The following is a 15964-nucleotide window of genomic DNA, read 5'->3' as shown; positions in this document are numbered from 1 at the left end:
AAATCTTGAGAATGCAAAGAAGAATAAAAACTCCAAGTGCTACAAACTCTTTCTCCATCTTCAACCTCTGGTACTGTCTCTTCCCAATGATGAGAAAAATAGGAAAATCTCTTCTCCAATGTAGCTAGGGAGGTGGTGATGGAAAAAAAAAGCTTCCTCCTATCCAAGGTCAAGGAAAATCTTCTCAAAAGCTAGTGCTCATCCTTTGACAATCACAAACCCATTGTTTACTGGATGCAAGGCAAATGAGGCTTTCTGTTCCAAACTCTTCAGGCAGGGGTGTTTATCCCCTTCAGCTGGAAATGGACCAAGAAAACAATCTACTCTCTTAAACGACAAAAAATCCACTTTTCTTCCTTCTTGCTCAAGGTGGTACCTTATAGGTCTGTGAGGGCTTCATCCAGGTTACTGGCCTTGTTTTTCCCCAATCCCAGTGGGACCTACTGGGATCCACCAAGAAAATACTCCTTCTTCTCCAAAAAGAAACCTACAACCAGTCATAATTTAAAGATGCACCAAACAGTTTTAAAGAAGAGCTTGACCAATCCCAGCACTCTAAGTAGAGAAAAATCTTAGGGATAGTCTTGAAACAGGCAACAACTTCTCTCTCTAGCTGGTCAAGGGCAAAACTATTGGTAAGGGAGTGAAGCAACACTTAACAATTAATAGTAGCAAAAGTAACAATAAAAAAAGACATACCAATTCATATATGTTATCGATAAGATCTTTTGATGTTTAATCTTCTTGAAGTTGTTTTGAAAATGGTATATATACTACAAGATTTTAAAAGTGACAGTAATACAACAAAGGAACCCTTTTAAACCCACTCCTGTGCGTGCCTAGCCTATTTTGCGTGTATGTCCCAGGACTTGAAAAAAGGAGCGCGCATGTTATAAAATCCGGGGTCGGCGCACACAAGGGGGTGCACACGTGTGCACCTTGCGCGTGCCGAGCCCTAGGGGAGCCCCAATGGCTTTCCCCTTTCCCTCCACCCCCCCCCCCCACCTTCCCCTCCCTTCCCCTACAACCCACCCCCCAGCCCTATCTAAAATCCCCCCTCACCTTTGTTTAATAAGTTGCGCCTGTCTCTGTACTGGAGGTCTTGGTTCCGCCCCGCCCCTGCCCCGCCCCTTTCACAAAGCCCCGGGACATATGCACGTCCCGGGGCTTGCGCACGTCGCCGGGCCTATGCCCAAGAGAACTTTCCTTCGGTCCCCCCACCTTCTCCTCGCTTCCCCTATCTAATCCTCCCCCCAGCCCTAACTTTCCTTCGGTCCCCCCCACATTCCCCTCCCTTCCCCTATCTAACCCGCCCCCCAGCCCTACCTAAATCCCCCCCTCCTTTATTTTGTAAGTTAATTTGCGCTCGCCAGCCGGCTGTCGGCACACGATCCCCCCAGCACAGCAGTAAATGGACGTTGTGCCGGAGGCCTCGGTCCCGCCCTGCCCTGCCCCTTTTTTCAAGCCCCGGGAAATACGCGCGTCCCGGGGCTTTACGCACGCTGCCGGGCCTTTTGAAAATAGGCCCGGCGCATAAACCCCTACACGTATAAATCCTCCTGAAAATCTGCCCCTAAGATTCAACTGCTCTTTTTATACTGTTTCTATGTTCTATAATTCTCTTATTGAATTGTCTTATAGTTTTTCCAATATAAATTTTATTACAAGGACAAAGTGCAAGGTAAATTACCCCTTTGCTTTTACAGTTAGTAAATGATTTAAGTTTGAATTCTTTGTTTAAGCTGGGAATATGTAAGTTAGTTACTTTCATATTCACACAACAGACTGAACAGTTTCCACAATGGTCTTTTTTCTTTTAATTTTGTTGCTGGTAATGCAGATGGAGAGACAAATTCTTTTATGTTCTTTTCTCTTTTGTAAGCAATCATTACATTTTTATCTTTAAAACATGGTAGCAATTGTAAAACAGGCCAATGTTTCTTTAAAATGGTTGTAATATGAAATGACATATGTGTACGTGTTATTGGGCAAACGATTCGATCATTGGGTTTCTTAGCTTTATGTGTCAACAGCTCACTTCTGTTTGTGGCAGAGGCTTTGTTGTACCCTGCTAAGATACGTTTCTTAGGGTATGATTTTTCAAGAAATCTATCACTTTTGATCTGATATGATATGTTTTTTCATCGCCACATAGTCTTTTCAATCTTAAAAATTGAGAGTATGATAAGTTCTTCTGTAGGGATTTGTTGTGACAGCTTTCATAGTGCAATAATTTGTTTGTATCTGTGGGTTTTCTATAAATATCTGTTGTAAAAGATCCATTTTTAAAAATGACTAAAACATCTAAAAATGGAATATTATAATAATTAAAATCCATTGAAAATTTCAGATTAGAATTCAAAGTATTCACCCACTCATGAAACAAACACAGCGTATCCACACTGCCGTTCCATATTATAAAAATATCATCAATATATAGCTTCCAAAAAAGAATATTCTATCTGAAGTTGTGCTCAGTTAAAAATGATTCTTCAAATCTTGCCACATATAGATTGGCCACTGAAGGGGCCAAAGGTGAGCCCATTGCTACTCCCTTTGTCTGCATAAAAAAATTATTGTTAAAAGTGATGAAATTTTGTGCAAGTTCCATTAAAAATTAATTAGATATTTTCATATGTGTGTTATGTTCTGAAAGTTGGTGGGAAATGATATCTAGAGCTGCATCCTATGGAATATTCGTATATAATGACTCTATGTCCATTGTTACCATTATAATGTCTTCTTCGAGATTTCTAAAATCATTTAAAAAGGTGATAAAATGTGCTGAATCTCTGATGTATGACGGGATCTTTTAAAAAGGTATCAATAAAAGGTATCAATAAAAATGGAGAGGGGCTCAAGGAGAGAACCAATCGCTGATATGATTGGCCTGCCAGGAGGATCTATCATGGATTTATGAATTTTTGGAAGAACGTAGATGGTTGGTAATATTGGATGATTAACTTAAAAATTAAAATTCTTTATTAGTGAGGTAACCTCCTTTCTTGGATAATAAAATGTGCTATCAGAAAGTTGGCGATCAATTTCCTGGATGTATTTTAGTTTGTCCATGACAACTATACTACTAGGGATGTGAATCGTTTTTTGACGATTTAAAATATCGTCCGATATATTTTAAATCGTCAAAAATCGTTAGGGCCACGATACAATACCAATTCCCCCGATTTATCGTTAAAAAATCGTAAATCGGGGGAAGGGGGAGGGCAGGAAAACCGGCACACTAAAACCCCCTAACACCCACCCCCGACCCTTTAAATTAAATCCCCTACCCTCCCGAACCCCCCCCCCCCCCCACCCAATGCTTTAAATAACCTGGGGATCCAGCGGTGGTCCAGAACGGCGGCGGTCCGGAACGGCCCCCTCAATTGAATCTTGTTGTCTTCAGCCGGCGCCATTTTGCAAAATGGCCACCGCAAAATGGCGGCGGCCATAGACAAAAACGATTCGATGCAGGAGGTCGTTCCGGACCCCCGCTGGACTTTTGGCAAGTCTTGTGGGGGTCGGGAGGCCCCCCAAGCTGGCCAAAAGTTCCTGGGAGTCCAGCGGGGTTCAGGAAGCAATTTCTTGCCGCGAATCGTTTTCCGTACGGAAAATGGCGCCGGCAGGAGATCGACTGCAGGAGGTCGTTCAGCGAAGAACATAAAAGAATTTATCTCTCCATGTTATGATTCTGAAGGTGGACCCTTGGTCCGAGGTAGAGCTGGCACTACCCAAGAGAGAGTAAGCCCTCCTGGATGCCTACTGTCAGAAGGCGAGGCTGGACTCAGGTAGACCCTTGAATACTGAGCAGGAATCTGGATGCAGGCACCTCCTGCAGGTCGTATAGTCCAGATAGCTGGCGCCTCCAGCAGGTCGAAAAGTCAGTCCAGGAGCCGAAGCTCGAAGAATGGTCGGAAGTCGGTACAAGGGTCAAACCTGAAGAATGGTCGGAAGCCAGTCCACAATTCAATGCCAGAAGAATCCCAATCAACTGGGAGCGAAGCAAAACCAGGAGCAGAGAAGACAGGAACTGGAGCACAGAACCACCAGCTACGAGCCAAGAAGCCAAGGCAAGGTCTGAGGAGCAGACCTTTGCCTAAATAGTAATCCAGAAGGTAAAGTTCACAGGAAGGAGCCACGACCATTTCCTGTCGCGGCCCCTTTAAATGAATAGTCACTGCATGCGGCTCTAGGGAGATCAGAGGGGGAGGAGTCAGCCCGGCCGAGAGAGAGCACCAGCGGCTGGGCCCAGCAGTGGCAGCGGCCGCGAAGGCATCAGAACAGAGGCCTGCCTGCCTCTGTGGGGTTCCCAGAGGCAGCCCGAAGCCTCGGGTGAGTCTTTGGCCCTGGTCGCGGATCGCCGCGGCCAGCAGCCATAACAATGTTATTGCTCACTCTGACAGGAGGGCGGAGTTAGCAATCTATTATTGCTCACCCCGCCAGGAGGGCGGAGTTAGCAATCTGTTGTGGCTCAACCTGCCAGGAGGGTGGAGTTAGCAGTCTGTATCAACCAGTTCCTCCAAGGGGAGGAGTTGGCAGTCTGATATGGCTGACCCCGCCAGGAGGGCAGAGTTGGCAATCTGGTATGCGCTGGTTCCTGTAGAATGAAAGAGCTAGCACTCTGTTATAATTCTGCTTTGGACTTGGGCAATCTGAGACAGATCCGCTAGGGAGTTAGCACTTAATATACCGTATTTTTCGCTCCATAAGACGCACTTTTTTTCACCCAAAGGTGGGGGGAAAATGTATGTGCGTCTTATGGAGCGAATATAAAAAAAAACCAAACAAAAATCTAACAACCCCCCCCCCCCCCGACTCCCCCAAGACCTGCTGACTTAATTTCCTACAACCCCCCACCCTCCTGACCCCCCCTAAGACCTGACAAATTAATTTCCTGCAACCCCCCACCCTCCTGACCCCCCCAAGACCTGCCAAACGTCCCTGGTGGTCCAGCGGGGGTCCGGGAATGATCTCCTGGTCGTGGGCCGTCGGCTGCCAGTAAACAAAATGGCGCCGACGGCCCTATGCCCTCACTATGTCACCGAGACCGACCGCTGCTATTGGTCGGTCTCGGTGACATTGTGAGGGCATAGGGCCGTCGGCGCCATTTTGTTTACTGGCAGCCGACGGCCCTATGCCCTCACTATGTCACTGAGACCGACCGCTGCTATTGGTCGGTCTCAGTGACATAGTGAGGGCATAGGGCCGTCGGCGCCATTTTGTTTACTGGCAGCCGACGGCCCACGCCCTGGAGATCGTTCCCGGACCGCTCCTGGACCCCCGCTGGACCACCAGGGACGTTTGGCAGGTCTTGGGGGGGTCAGGAGGGTGGGGGGTTGCAGGAAATTAAGTCGGCAGGTCTTGGGGGAGTCAGGAGGGTGGGGGTTTGCAGTAAATTAAGTCGGCAGGTCTTGGGGGTCAGGGGGGTGGGGGTTGTTAATTTAAAGGGTTGGGATGGGGGGGGTTTTGGGGGAGGGGTTCCCAGAGAAAGAAAAGTTTTCTGATCTGGGGAGTGGACCGAAATGGCCTTCCCCAGACCCGAAAACAAAATGGGGAGAAAAAAAAAAGCTATGCACTCCCCTAATTTGCTCCATAAGACGCCCAGACGCAGAGCCGGTTTAGCACAATTTTTTTTTTTTTTTATTTTCCCCCTCTGAATCCTAGGTGCGTCTTATGGTCAGGTGCGTCTTATGGAGCGAAAAATACGGTAATCTCTGTACTGAAGTAGCAATCTGTTATGGATCTGTTCCCTTGAAGAAGGAGTAACAGTGATGATACTCCATAGGCAGAATTAGTGAACTAATGTGGGTTGGCTCCCACAGAGTGGTAGATGATATAATACCGCTCTATTAGTGTACGGAATGAACACTTAGTAGAAATGGTGAATCCCTGGGCCGATGGCAGATGACAGCGCCCTCAAGAGAGATTCTGAGAGGAACCACCGGCTAGGCTGGAGTATTGAGACAAACACAGATAGTTCTTTATTAGACTGAAAGTAGAACCACCAGAGGTGGCAGTAGTGAGCTGATAGTGCTTGGCAGGGCTGAAGTCCTTCAGATACTGGAATAGTGATCTCTGAGTTGCTGAGCTGTAGAGAGAGACTATAGGTAGTGAGTAGACAGAGTATGCTGGATACATAACCAGTAATGGATGATACACTCACAGTGGTAGATGTCTGTAAGGTCCTCTTATGCAACAGAGAGTCTACAGTATTCAGGAACAGGAGCCACAGGCGAGTACTGGTTCCTGTAAGCAGTCTGAAATAGCAACTCACAATAACTGTGTATGAGATGGCTTCTGGAATAGAAGAGAGTTTAGGAGAGTTGAGGAACATAGGCCCCCGTGGAGCGCATAACGGTTCCTATCTGCAATCTGTAATAGCAATCCATAGATATAGGTATGCGATATCTTCTGAGAAAGAAGAGAGTTTGTGAAGGGTTTTAGGAACATGGGCCCTTGTGGAGCGAGTACCGGTTCCTATCTGAATAGAACTCACAGTATTCACGTCTGCGATCACTTCCAGGGAATAGGAGTCTTCTGAGTCTTCAGAACGTAGGCCCTTGTGGAGCGAGTACCGTATTCTGTCCTGTATCTGAAATCAAGAAGAGAAAGAGCTGGGCCCCTAGGTAAGTTTGTAGAGGCAGAGCAGCGGAGAAAGATTCCTCCTTGCTAACTCGATTCATAGCTGCAAGCAAAGACCTTTTATGTTGGAAGCAGATGACATCACTACGCGCACGCCCTTACGTCATCAGGAACATGGCGGATCCGTAGCGTCAAGCCAGCCCGGGGACTCCGGGACTCAGAGGCAGGGAGAAGCCGTGGCAGCATCTGTTCGTCAGACTCGAAGGGAGTCGCCACAAAGGTAGAGAGGGTGGAGCAAGGGCGAGAATAGGCACGAACGCAACAAACAGTACCCCCTCCTTTAGACCTCCCTCTAGAAGGTTTGGGTTTTCCCGGGTGTTCAGCGTGAAAGTTCTGGAGAAGAGTCTTATCCAGGATGTTAGTAGCTGGTTCCCAGGAATTCTCTTCTGGCCCAAAACCTTCCCAGGCCAGGAGGTACTCCCATTTGCATCCTCTTCTCCGGACATCAAGAACCTCACGAACCTGGTATATAGTCTCTTCTTCAGCCCTCAGTTGTAGAGCTGTGGGAGCTTTCCGAGAGGGCCAAGTGAGGACCGATGGCTTCAACAGAGACACATGAAAAGAATTGTATATTCGCAATGTGGCAGGCAGACATAGTTGATAGGTCATGGGACCTAATTGCCGTAGCACTGGAAAAGGACCAATATAGCGAGGGGCCAATCTCATCGAAGGAATTCTTAAGCGGATATATCTGGTGCTGAGACACACCTTCTCCCCTGGAAGAAACCGAGGAGCCAGTCGTTGATGTCTGTCTGCAAATTTTTTTGCGGCACTAGCTGCTTTGCATAGCATCTGTTGAGTATGAACCCAGAGTCTCTTCAGTTGCAGGGCTGTAAGCTGGGTCGCAGGGGACAAAACCGGCAGAGGTATAGGCAAAGGTGGACTGGGTTGTTGCCCAAAGACAATTTGAAATGGTGAAGCCCCAGTCGAGGTACCCGCATGAAAATTATGGGAGAACTCCACCCAGGAAAGCAGTGCAGCCCAGTCGTCCTGATGAGTATTAACATACATGCGTAGAAATTGCTTCAAAGTTTGATTAGTACGTTCCGCCTGACCGTTTGCCTGAGGGTAGAATGCTGTGGTGAAGTCCAGAGCAATGCGAAACTTGGTACAGAGGCTCCGCCAATATCAGGCCATGAATTGTGAACCACAGTCAGATGTGATGTGCTGAGGTATTCCGTGAAGGCGGAAGATATGTAACATAAAGAGCTGGGCCAGACGGGGAGCAGACGGGAGGGAAGGTAGCGGAGTGAAATGAGCCATTTTCAAAAATCGATCCACTACTACCCATATCACAGTATGTCCTTCAGAAGATGGAAGATCCACAATAAAATCCGTGGAGATGTGAGTCCATGGTCTCGTAGGAGTCGGAAGTGGTTGTAATTACCCCCAAGCCTTCCCTGTAGGGCTTTTGTGCTGAGCACAGACTGGACACGAGTCTACATAAACGCGAATGTCCTTGCGCATCTCGGGCCACCAATAATGTTGTAGGATAAGGCCTTGTGTCCGTATACGTCCCAGATGTCCGGCCAATTGGGAATCGTGTCCCCATTTTAATACTTTATTACGAAGCTTCTTGGGCACCACAGTCTTGCCCGGTGGAACCATGAAGGTTGCAGAAAGAATGATGCGAGCCGGGTCAATAATGTTTTGAAGTGGCTCCTCAATGTCCTCATTGGAGAAAGATCGAGACAACGCATCAGCCTTGATGTTCTTGTTAGCTGGTCAATATCGTAGTTCGAAATCAAAATGTGTGAAAAAAGTGCCCAGCGAGTCTGACGTGGATTCAAGCGTTGAGCTTGTTGGAGGTATACCAAGTTCTTATGGTCCGTGAAAACAGTGATACGATGTTGTGCTCCTTCCAACCACTGACACCACTCCTCAAATGCAAGCTTGATAGCTAGAAGTTCCTTGTCGCCAATGGAATAGTTGCGTTCAGCTGATGAAAATTTTCTAGAGAAGTAGGAGCACGGATGAGACATTCCTGATATGTCAATCTGGCTCAGGACAGCTCCTGCTCCTTCAGTGGAGGCATCAACCTCCACTATGAACGGATGTCTGGGATCAGGATGTCAGAGGCAAGGTTGTCATAGAAAGGAATCTTTGAGAGCCTGAAAGACTTCTTCATCCTCTAAAGGCCAGGTCTTGATGTTTGCCCCCTTATGAATGAGTGCGGTAAGGGGCGCAGCCAGCTTGGAAAAGTTCTCAATAAAACTACAATAATAGTTTGCGAATCCAAGGAATCGCTGGAGTGCGCGTAGACCACTAGGCTGGGGCCATTCTTGGATACATTTTAATTTAGTGGGATCCATTTGAAAAGCTTGCTTAGAGATGATATACCCCAAAAAGGGTAATGATTCTTTTTCAAAAATGCATTTCTCTAGTTTGGCATAGAGTCGATGTTCTCTTAGATGTTGCAATACTTGAATAACATGTTGATGAAGCGTCTGTAAATCGCAGGAAAAAATCAAAATGTCGTGTAGGTAGACTATCACACAGACGTAGGGTAAGTCTCTAAATATTTCATTAACAAAGTGCTGAAAGACGGCAGGAGCATTGGTTAGTCCGAACAGCATGACAAGCTATTCATAGTGGCCGTCCCTGGTGTTAAAAGCCGTCTTCCACTCATCACCCTCACGAATCCTGACTACGTTATATGCTCCTCGAAGATCCAATTTGGAGAATATCCGGGCCCCCTGTAGGCAATCAAATTGTTCAGCAATAAGGGGCAAAGGATAGCGATCCTTGACAGTAATAGCATTCAGTCCCCGGTAGTCAATACAGTGACGTAAAGTTCCATCTTTTTTTCCGACAAAAAAAACCCAGCCCCGGCGGGGGATTTGTTTCTTCGGATAAACCCTTCTGAAGATTGTCCTGGTTATATTCGGACATAGCACGAGTGGACAAGGGATAGACTCTGCCCCGAGGTGGTGTAGATCCAGGGATCAGGTTAATCGCACAGTCAAAATCTCGATGCGAAGGCAAGGAATCTGCGGTCTTTTTTGAAAAAAATCCGCAAATTGTTTGTACTGAAAGGGCAAATACTTCAGAAGAGAGGTACAGATGAAAGTATCAGAAGTATTAATTCCTTTAGAGCAGGTTTCGTGGCACATTGGACCCCAATGAACAAGTTTTAAAGATGTCCAATCAAACTGTGGATTGTGGCGCTGCAGCCAGGAAATACTGAGAACAACTGGATGAATAGCTTTCAGGAGGACATAGAATGTGATTTGTTCTGTATGGTTGGGTGCAATGTGACAGTCCAGAGGTACTGTGTGGTATCTTATTCTTCCGGCAAGGGTTCTCCATGGATAGAGGAGATAACCAACGGTCTCAGGCAAGGGCGTGTGGGAATATGAAGTTGTTCCTCCACTTCTTGCAGGATAAAGTCTCCACCAGCCCCAGAATTTACTAAAGCCAGTGTGGTAAATGTATGTCCTCCGATAAAAAGAGTAACAGGCAAGGTAAGTGGAGGAGCTGGTGAAGTGATGCCTAGGGTTACTCTTCCCGTGGAACCTAGGCTTTGGAGTTTTTCTGGACGTATGGGACAGCCCGCAATGTGATGGCCCGACCCTCCACAATATAGACAGAGGCCAGCATTACGGCATCTTTGACGTTCTGCCAGTGAGAGAGGACCTCTACCCAACTGCATGGGTTCTTCGGTTATCCCCTCGGTGTTGGAAGAATCTCGAGAGGCAGAGGAAGATGAATGTGAAGCAACAGGGGCTGCCATGCATCCCCTCAAACCCAGACCTTCACAAGCCCTTTCCTGTAGACGACGATCAATTCTGGTGGCTAGTTCTATGAGAGAATTTAAGGAGGACGGAAGTTCCCGAGCTGCCAGCTCATCCTTAATCCTAGCTGACAGTCCTTCGAGGTATATAGTCTGGAGAACACGCTCTCAATGGAGTTCAGTGGCTAGGGTTCTAAATTCGATAGTATAGTCCGTGAGTGGACATCCTCCCTGATGAAGATGAAGAAGGTCGGAACCAGCGGCTGCTTGTTTTCCAGGTTCCTCAAACACTGTCTGAAATAGCTCCAGGAATCATGGGAAATCTTATAATACTGGATCCGACCACTGCCACAGCGGGGAAGCCCAAGCCAGAGCCTTGCCCTCCAATAAGGGCAAGTTATACGTTGTCTTAGTTATGTCATCCGGAAAGAGGGTAGCTTGAAGACAGAAATGAATACTGCATTGATCGAGAAATCCCAGGCATAGACAAGGTTCCCCAGCATACCGTGGAGAAGCTAGCAGTGGAATTACCGGCCGAGGGTAGTCAGGTATTGCCGGCGATGCTTGTGCTGAAGGAGGACTAGCGTGTGTTGCGACCACCGCATCCAGACGGGCGTGGAGTCGATCCATAGATGCTGCCCTAGATTCCAACATCCTCTGTTGTTCCATTATCTTCTGGGCCAAGCCAGAAATGGCTTGCAGGGCTGAAGCCTCTGCCGGGTCCATGGCCTTGGCTTACTGTTATGATTCTGAAGGTGGACCCTTGGTCCGAGGTAGAGCTGGCACTACCCAAGAGAGAGTAACCCCTCCTGGCTGCCTACCGTCAGAAGGCGAGGCTGGACTCAGGTAGACTCTTGAAGACTGAGCAGGAATCTGATTGCAGGTGCCTCCTGCAGGTCGTATAGTCCAGATAGCTGGCGCCTCCAGCAGGTCGAAAAAGTCAGTCCAGGAGCCAAAGCTCGAAGAATGGTCGGAAGTCGGTACAAGGGTCAAACCTGAAGAATGGTCGGAAGCCAGTCCACAGGTCAATGCCAGAAGAATGGTCAGAAGCCAGTCCACAGGTCAATGCCAGAAGAATGGTCAGAAGCCGGTCCACAGGTCAACGCCAGAAGAATGGTCGGAAGCCGGTCCACAGGTCAATGCCAGAAGACTCCCAATCAACTGGGAGCGAAGCAAAACCAGGAACAGAGAAGACAGGAACTGGAGCACAGAACCCCCAACCACGAGCCAAGAAGCCAAGGCAAGGTCTGAAGAGCAGACCTTTGCCTAAATTGTAATCCGGAAGGTGGAGCTCACAACCATTTCCTGTCGCGGCCCCTTTAAATGAATAGTCACTGCCGTGCGCGTGGCTCTAGGAAGATCAAAGGGGGAGGAGTCAGCCCGGCCGAGAGAGAGCACCAGTGGCTGGGCCCAGCATCGGCAGTGGCCGCGAAGGCATCAGAACAGAGGCCTGCCTGCCTCTGTGGGGTTCCCGGAGGCGGCCCGACGCCTCAGGTGAGTCTTTGGCCCCAGTCGCAGACCGCCGCAACCGGCAGCCATGACACCTGGTCCCGGTCGCGGCCCGCCGTAAACACTCCATCTGCATTACCAGCAACAAAATTAAAAGACAAAAGACCACCGGGTCATCATCCTTGTGGAAACTGTTCAGTCTGTTATGTGAACATGAAAGTAACTAACTTACATATTCCCGGCTTAAACAAAGAATTCAAACTTAAATCATTTACTAACTGTAAAAGCAAAGAGGTAATTTACCTTGCACTTTGTCCCTGTAATAAAATTTATATTGGAAAAACTATAAGACAATTCAATAAGAGAATTATAGAACACAGAAGTAGTATAAAAAGAGCAGTTGAATCTAAACCCTTAGTCTCACACACGTTAGAGAAGAATCATAAATTTAATGATTACAGATTCTGTGTACTACAACAACCTGTTTCAAACTGGAGAGGAGGTGACTTGGATAATTTACTTTTACAATTAGAACAGAAATATATCTTTGAGTTTATGACAATGGAACCAAATGGTCTGAATTTAGAAATAGATTATTCTGTGTTCCTCTGAACATTGTTTATCCAATTGCTAAGAATTCCCTGTACATATGGTTGTTAGTAGTTAAAGTGCCTATGTTTTTACCTAGTACTCAGGTTCATTCATAGCTGGTCTGCCTACATGTTTTTAATCGACTCACACTATCATTGTTTTAACATATTTTTATTCATTTTTTATCCTTATATTTGAATCTTTTATATACATTTTATTCACAATTTTTAATTTACATATCAATACAATTGATTATCATCAATTTACACATATGTTTTCCAGGTTATTTCTCAATTTGGATTGTATTATTTTATCATCCTTGTTTTAATTGCACACTCCTTGGACTTTTTAATGTAATAGTTTTATTCCCGTTTGAGGCCTTTTAATCCTTAATATTTTAATATTTTATGCTAGGACCGTTGAGGCATAAATGTTTTAGTTAGTACACACCATTGACCTTTTTAATATGTCTTTCATATCTTTTAATTTTTTTAGTTAACACTATAGGGCCAAATTTTAAAAGGTGTGCGCGGGCGTAGATTTGTTCGTGCAACCTGGCGCAAACAAATCTACGCCTGATTTTATAACATGCGCATGCTGCCGTGGGCATGTTATAAAATCAGGACTCAGCGCGCGCAAAGGGGTGCACACATGTGCACCGTGCGCGCGCCGAGCCCTAGGGGAGCCCCGATGGTTTTTCCCGTTTCCTCCAAGGCCAATTCGAAATCGTAGCCTTTGAAAATCTGCCCCTATATATTTTCTAGCTATAACCCCCAGTTTTATTTTTTCATTCTTTTTTCAATTGATTTTATTATTTTATCATCTTTCATTTTAATTTAATGCAATAATTTTATTTCCAATTGTGGTCTTTTAATACTTTATATTATATGAAGGACACACACTATGGGGCAGATTTTTTAAATTAAATGCGAGGGTACATTTGTATGCGCTACCCGCGCGCACAAATGTACACCCGATTTTATTACATGCGTGCTTCGAGCTCTAGGGGAGGCCCAATGGCTTTCCCCGTTCCCTCCAAAATCGAAGCGGCCTTGGAGGGAACCTTTTTTTTGTTCCCCCCCACCTTTCCCTATCTAACCCACCCCCCAGCCCTACCTAAATCCCCCCACCTTAGGGGTGGATTTATCAAAATGCGGTAAGTACCGCATGCGATAGCAAAAGGGGTGTGTTTTATGCTAATATAGCATTTATCTGTGCAAAGACTGGGGGACCATTTTTACTGAGGAGAGAGAGAGAGAGAGAGAGAGAGAGAGAGAGAGAGCGCACCTGGCCATAATATCATGGCCCATAGGTAGGTATTTGTATCCCTATGGTAGGCCCACCTAGAAACTCGAGGTGGGGATTAGGTAAGAGTGTAGGGGGTTAGGGGCCACTTTGACATTCTACGTGATACCTACGAACAGAACAGTGGTCTCTTGTGAAGATTTGCTGGCCTTCGGAGTGAGGAAACTCACTCCAAGATGAGATTTGGGCAAGGTTCTCTCAACCTAGCTTGAAGGACTCTCTACCTGGGTAACATCAAGCTAGGTTGAGAGAACATTGCCCAAATCTCATCTTGGAGTGAGTTTCCTCACTCCGAAGGCCAGCAAATCTTCACAAGAGACCACTGTTCTGTTCGTAGGTATCACGTGACATTATCACACATTAAGGATTTTTATATTCATTTTTATTTTTCTTACCCTGATTTTATATGTTTATAAACCTACCATTTCAGACCATCTAACATAATCTGCCTGAATGATAGTGATTCTCAGATTCAGTACACTTGACTGCACATAGGTAAAAACTGGCACTAATGGTTTCATCATTCTTCTTTAAAATATACTACAAGGTTTCTTTAGAGCTGCTCAACAATAAATTTATCATCATTTGCACATTAATACACAGTTTTATATGTTACCATTGTATATATCCTATTTTAATATTATGTTTTATTATTTTATTTGTCAAATATTGTTGATTTATACATGTTGTTTGTGTATTTTAGCCCCTGAGGCAGCCCCAATGCAGGGGGCAAAACTCAGCCAGAGTCGGGCTTGCTAATAAGAAACATGTCTCCATGAAATAAAAATGTTCTGATTGGACATTTGGCTTCTAACCCATTTTGTTGCCCTAACGGCTTTTTTAGATAGCCTTCCTTGTTGCTTTGATGGTCTGGCTGGCCACTGCCATTTTGAATATTTTTATTTTTATTTTAGAGATATATAAAAATGGGGGATATTGGATAAATTTCTAATTTATATATACTGTATATATATATTTGGATATATAATTTCTATGAATGTAACAGCCAAGGCTTTTCATAGCTTTAATTTAAAGCAATGTAGTATTGCTATAATTCTGATTGGAAAAGAAAATTGGTTTTAAATAATTCTTTTCTACTGGTACTTCCTCTCAGCATATTCCAAACAGTCATCAGACCACATGTGTCAACACATCAGAAGACATCAGAAGAAGATGTATAGAGATCTACTGAGGAGTCATCATCCAATGGCGAGTGTCCAGAACATTTGCCCCACATGATGAAGTGAACCTTCATCACTGAGGAAAGCAAGTGCGGTGTTACTTGTAATGAAGAAGAACCCAGGAAGGTCTTTGGAGATAAGAAAATAAGATAAGACCAGAAGATAAGAAAATTTTAGGAAGGTAGGCATACTTGCAGAAGTCTGAGAAGGTTAATTACAATTATAAGTGGAAAAATAACTGAAAGTGTAAACAATGTATCTTACTATCTGGATGGTACTGAGATGTCTCTGGTCACTATGACATATTCATCTTAGTCCCTGAGAAAGTTTTAAGGTCCAGATTCTTTGTTCATGTATTTTCCATAAACTTAGTTGCTGTGGTTGTGAGTTTACACCATAATATTCACCATTTTGCAGCAAATACATATATTGCTGAGACATAAGATGGAGGAATAAGCTGTTATCTTGGTTCATGGAAAATTTGGTGAAAGCTAAGTAGCTAATTAACTAGGGTAAGTAGTTGCCATCTTAACAAATCATACAAAATGAACTCAAACAAGGAGATGTGGGAATGGTGTAAGAGGAAGAAAGAAGGAAGAAATCACTGGTGGTTAAAAGACCAGTAAAGAACACTTGTATTAAACAATTAGTGAGTAGAATAAGTCGGTGTACGTATATCTTATCTATGCAAGAATGCTGGATTTCAGCTAGACCAGCATACAAAAAAATATATTCTAATCACAGCAGAGTAACTAATGGTATTATTTGGCTGCTGAGAATGGTTTAGGACAGTGGTTCTCAACCTTTTCCCCATCGTGACACACCTGTCAGGCCATGCTCACATGTGTGACACGCTGCTCATTACAATTCACGGCGGAAATAAAAAGTAAAGGTCCGTTAATTGTTTTTATTGTTTAAAATGAACAAGGAAAAGATATGTATTCTGTCTGAACAGAAATTACATAACTAGTAAACATCCCACACCAAAATAGCACCAATTTCCAGCACTTAACAGTAACCACCTTACCTAAGAAAAGGCAACACTGAAAATATTACGCCAGGC

The 15964-nt window shown here is 45.1% G+C and overlaps 1 protein-coding gene across 1 annotated transcript in view; it reads left to right on the top strand.

The window, feature by feature from the left end:
- The window catches only part of LOC115085092 (E3 ubiquitin-protein ligase RNF182-like), a 95532-nt gene that overhangs the window by 68247 nt on the left and 11321 nt on the right, over window positions 1-15964 (top strand). The window contains exon 2 of the mRNA XM_029590687.1: window positions 14835-15082. The gene's annotated coding sequence lies outside the window, so the exon portion shown is untranslated. The remainder of the gene's footprint in view (window positions 1-14834; window positions 15083-15964) is intronic.

This window comes from Rhinatrema bivittatum, chromosome 2 (assembly GCF_901001135.1).
Source record: "Rhinatrema bivittatum chromosome 2, aRhiBiv1.1, whole genome shotgun sequence".
Lineage (NCBI taxonomy): Eukaryota > Metazoa > Chordata > Amphibia > Gymnophiona > Rhinatrematidae > Rhinatrema > Rhinatrema bivittatum.
The sequence above is the reverse complement of the archived record's forward strand: the minus strand, read 5'-3'. Positions and strand labels throughout refer to the sequence as shown.